The 5,384-nt window shown below is 38.6% G+C and overlaps 1 pseudogene; it reads left to right on the top strand.

Annotated features, from left to right (window-relative positions):
* Positions 1–200: 200 nt before the first annotated feature.
* Positions 201–1,639, top strand: LOC143854117 (24-methylenesterol C-methyltransferase 2 pseudogene; annotated as a pseudogene).
* Positions 1,640–5,384: the final 3,745 nt, after the last annotated feature.

Below are 5,384 nucleotides of genomic sequence, written 5' to 3'. Positions count from 1 at the left end.
CAACCCGACCCGACCCGAGTTGCACCCATAGTTTCATACCGTGACTGGTCACAAGTACATCCAAAAATACGGTGGGCCCCACATAATTTCATTCACCCACTTTTCTTCCCCAATCCACCCCAACTCTAGTAGAGGCTGCCTTAGGCAAAAAAGAGGGGCCAAATTAATCCAGCTATTCCCCTCATAAAACAGACCCAAAACCTATTTTCTATAAAACCCCACTTTTCACCCCTCATATTCATCTCATCTCCATGGATTCTCTAACCCTTTTCTTCACAGCCGCCCTCCTTGCCGGAGGCCTTTACTGGTTCGTCTTCATCTTGGGTTCAGCCGAAATCAAAGGCAAACGAGCCGTAGATCTCTCCGGCGGTTCAATCTCTCCTGAAAAAGTCCAGGACAAATACAAACAATATTGGTCTTTTTTTCGCCCTTCAAAAGAACTCACAACCTCAGAAAAAGTCCCTCACTTTGTAGACACATTCTACAACTTAGTCACTGATATTTATGAATGGGGTTGGGGTCAATCCTTCCATTTTTCCCCTTCAATCCCTGGAAAATCCGATAAAGATTCAACTCGCATTCATGAAGAGATGGCCGTTGATTTGATCTCAGCCAAACCTGGTGATAAAATCTTGGACGTTGGTTGTGGGGTTGGTGGTCCTATGCGAGCGATCGCAGCCCATTCGAAAGCTAATGTGGTTGGAATCACAATCAATGAGTATCAGGTTACTAGAGCCGAAGCCCATAATAAAAAATCAGGGTTCGACTCTCTTTGTGAAGTTGTTTGTGGGAATTTTTTGCATATGCCTTTTGATGATAATAGTTTTGATGGGGCTTATTCTATTGAGGCTACATGTCATGCTCCTAAATTAGAAGAAGTTTATGGGGAAATTTTTAGGGTTTTGAAACCAGGGGGGCTTTACGTGTCTTATGAGTGGGTTACTACTGAGAAATTTGAAGGGGGGAATGAAGAGCATGTTGAGATTATACAAGGGATTGAGAGAGGGGATGCTTTGCCTGGGTTGAGGAGGTTTGATCAGATTGGGGAAATTGCGAAAGGGGTTGGGTTTGAGGTTTTGGAAGAAAGGGATTTGGCGAAACCGCCTGCTGGGGCTTGGTGGAATAGATTGAAGATGGGGAAGATTGCGTATTGGAGGAATCATTTGGTGGTTTCTGTGTTGAGTTTGATTGGGATTGCGCCTAAAGGGGTTGTGGATGTTCATGAGATGCTGTTTAAAACTGCGGGGTATTTGACTCAGGGTGGAGAGACTGGGATTTTTACTCCTATGCTTATGATTCTCTGCAGAAAACCCGTTTCTTAGATGATTGAAAGGCTGAGTGAGGTAGTCTCTGTTTTTCCTTTAGGGTTTTAAGTTGGTTTTTTTTTTTTTTTTTTTTTTTTTGGGTGTTTTTTTGTTTATGTATGGGGAAATGGAGAAGGGATTGGAGATGGGTTTTCTGTTTTTCTTTTTTTAGAGTTATTATTATTGTTTGTGTGTTTGTCAGGGAACTTGGATCTTAGGTAAGAGAAGATGGTTGATGAAAAGGAAATCTCCTCTGATTTTCTTTTATGTCTACACAGCTGTTTCTTCTTGTTTTTTTTTTTTTTTTAATGAATTGGAAATCTCCTCTTATATTCTCTCTTTTTTTGCTCTTTAATGGTGGTAGGATAAAAGGAATGCTTGAAATTTGAGCTGCATTTAGGAGCTTATTTATGGACAATTCCATACGGGTCCTTTGAATTTCACTCAATGGAGTTAGGAGAAGAGAAACAGATGGAAACCTGCTACACGCCTACACCATTTACCAAAGAAAATAGAAAAAAAAAAAAAAAAAAAAAAAAACCTTTAAAAAAAAATTGTTACTCTTTGGCTCTTTGCTTCTCACTTTGTTAGGGAACTAGATCATTGATGGTATGAGAAGGTAGTTAATTGGAAATCTCTTATTTTCTGATTTCTCTATGTTTGCATAGCTGTTTCTTTTTCTTTCATTGAATTGGAAATCTCTTCTTATTTTTTCTCTGTTTATACAGCTGTTTCTTCCTTCTTCTTTTTTCAATGAATTGGAAATCTCCTCTTATATCCTCTTATATTCTCTCTTTTCTTGCTCTTTAATGGTGGTAGGATAAAAGGAATGCTTGAGATTTGAGCTGCATTTAGGAGCTTATTTATGGACAATTCCATATGGGTCCTTTGAATTTCACTCAATGGAGTTAGGAAAAGAGAAATAGATGGAAACCTGCTACACGCCTACACCATTTACCAAAGAAAATAGAAAAAAAAAAAAAAACCCTTAAAAAAAAAATTGTTACTCTTTGCTTCTCACTTTATTAGGGAACTAGATCATTGATGGTATGGAAGGTAGTTAATTGGAAATCTCTTATTTTCTGATTTCTCTATGTTTGCATAGCTGTTTCTTTTTCTTTCATTGAATTGGAAATCTCTTCTTATTTTTTCTCTGTTTATACAGCTGTTCCTTCCTCTCCCCTTTTCAATGAATTGGAAATCTCCTCTTATATCCTCTTATATTCTCTCTTTTCTTGCTCTTTAATGGTGGTAGGATAAAAGGAATGCTTGAGATTTGAGCTGCATTTAGGAGCTTATATATGGACAATTCCATATGGGTCCTTTGAATGTCACTCAATGGAGTTAGGAGAAGAGAAACAGATAGAAACCTGCTACACGCCTACACCATTTACCAAAGAAAATAGAAAAAAAAAACCTTTAAAAAAAAATTGTTACTCTTTGCTTCTCACTTTGTTAGGGAACTAGATCATTGATGGTATGAGAAGGTAGTTAATTGGAAATCTCTTATTTTCTGATTTCTCTACGTTTGCACAGCTGTTTCTTTTTCTTTCATTGAATTGGAAATCTCTTCTTATTTTTACTCTGTTTATACAGCTGTTTCTTCCTTGTTTTTTTTTCAATGAATTGGAAATCTCCTCTTATTTTCTCTCTGTTTATACAGCTATTTCTTCCTTTCTTCTTTTCCCCTCTTTAATGGAAGTAGGATAAAGGAATTCTTCAAATTTTAACTGCATTTAGGAGCTTATTTATGGAAAATTGGAGATAGGTGCTTTGGATTTCACCCATTAGAGTGAAGGGAAGAGAGAATAAGCTATAGGGGTGCAACTTGGGTCGGGCTCAACCCGAACCCGACAGGGTCAACCTGTTTTTTTGCCGGGTTGGGTTGGGTTTTTCCGGGTCGGGATTTTGTAACCCGATTTGCAAATCGGGTTGGGTCGGGTTGGGGTACCGGGCAACCCGATCCGAATTGTAACCCGGCTTATTTTGTTAAGTTTTTTTATTTTTTCAACTTTTTACCATTTTAGGCTTTATTTCATAGAGTTTTAGACATTTTTGGGAAAGTGGCCCACACAACACAACAAAAACAAATAATTATTGGTGACTTTATTTCATAGACTTTTAGACATTTTTGTGGCCCACATAACACAACAAAAACAAATAACTTTATTTCATTGAGTTTTTAGACATTTTTGTGGCCCACACAACACAAAAAAAACAAATAACTTTATTTGATAGAGTTTATAGACATTTTTGTGAGTGAAAACTGATTATTGGTGACTCACAATTGGTTTTCAAAATCCAAAACAACCCGGCTTGAGGTGGTTAGTGTCATCAACCAAATGACCAATAAACTTATACAACTAATCAGGCCATAACTCAACAACTATTGGTACCTTATCAAATTGGGTCAACCCGACCCAGCGCAACCTGAATTGGAAATACCCGACCCGAATTGCACCCCTAATAAGCTAGAAATCTGCTACTCCATTCACCAAAGATAAAAGAAAAAAAAATCCTCTTTTTCCTTCTTGTTTCTTCTTCAAATTCTATGGTCATTATCACAAGAGAAAAGTCTCCTGTATTGGCAGTAGCACAACATATATTTTGTTTTACTTATTTGAATTGAAAGCCCTAGTGCGGGATTTTTTGTTGTTAGGTCGAGGGATGAGAAGACATGCCTCGTGCAAAGCACATGACACTGCCATGCTTTGCTGGCTGTGGCTGTGGCTGTATTTTGCTACCATGTTGTATCTTTGTCTGTCACATGTGCAGAAATCAGGTCTTGTTGGCCTTTTTAGCTGTCGTCTTCCTCATTTTCTTCTCTATTTGGATCTCAAGTTGTTGAATCTCACATCTATGTTTTTGGAATCATGCTCCACATATGGAATTTGGATATTTTAATGGAGATGTTGGGGCGTTGGGCATTGTAGAGAGGGTTTTTTATAAAAATATTAGACATGTCGGGAGTTTTATTAAATTATAGTAGCATTACATCTCACCAATGTTTGTTTTATCACTAAGTTTAAACTAGTGACAGTGAGCTCACTATCCAAATGGTCATTAAAAAAGGCTACTGATATCCGATATTGTTTTGATAACCCATTGCTATCACTCATCTTGTCTTTTATTATTTAAACAGCTGTCAAAGTTTGTCAAAGGTTACAGTCGACTCAAAAAACCAAATGATAAGCTGAACATTTATTTATTAAAACATGGTAGTGCCAATATTAGTAGCTTTAAAATAGCTTCTTAGAGGGGGGTGGTGAAATAACAAGTTACTCCAAAAGCTTAAGCTGTTAGAGTAGGTGTTATTTAATCATTTATAATACTTCAATGCTCTGTGTTAGGGTTTGATATTTGCTCAAATTTGTACCTGAGTGTGAACGGTCCGGATGGGCAATCCTGGGCAATACTTCTTCTAAGGGTGTACGTTGACCTGTATCATGCACCCAGAGACAAGGTTAAGGGCCACCTAAAGTCGGAACTCTGGGGGACCCTTTGACACTCAAATTAGATCGAGTCACTAGGAGAAAAAGGAGAACTGGAATGTACAGGGTGGTGGCGCACCTGAGGAGGTTTTCTTACCCTCACCTTAAAATACGAAGGGTTTTCTGTATGTTATGGAGTTCTCCTGTGCTTTTCCTCACTGTGAGGAGGGATCTCTCTTTGGATGGAGGGTGTCCCCCCTTTGTATATGCGGGAGTTCCAGTTTCCTGGGCGCGATGTTCCTGAATGGATCTTTTCACAAACAATATGGCAGACAATCTTGATGTGATTTGTTCGCTCATTAAAAACAGAAGGCTGCAATGTGCTAGGCTGCCTTGTTGTCACAATATAAATAGGCAGGTTGAGGATGAGTGATATCGAGATCATACAGGAGATAGAAAAGTCAAGTAGGTTCGCTGTGACACCTCGATCCCACTGTGTAAATATTGCCCAGTTCTGGGTTTTTCCACGCTCCTCGGTTTTGTTTTCCAATAGCACTAACCGTGCCCGACCCACTCTGTGGGGCCTGCCCTTTGGAGATGCTGAAAACGTGTCTACACAGGAAAAGGGAGAATTTACATATATAGCCCA

Source organism: Tasmannia lanceolata, unplaced genomic scaffold, assembly GCF_043159265.1.
Source record: "Tasmannia lanceolata isolate RefF3 unplaced genomic scaffold, GAP_Taslan_0.1 ptg000020l, whole genome shotgun sequence".
Taxonomy (NCBI): domain Eukaryota; kingdom Viridiplantae; phylum Streptophyta; class Magnoliopsida; order Canellales; family Winteraceae; genus Tasmannia; species Tasmannia lanceolata.
The sequence above is the reverse complement of the archived record's forward strand: the minus strand, read 5'-3'. Positions and strand labels throughout refer to the sequence as shown.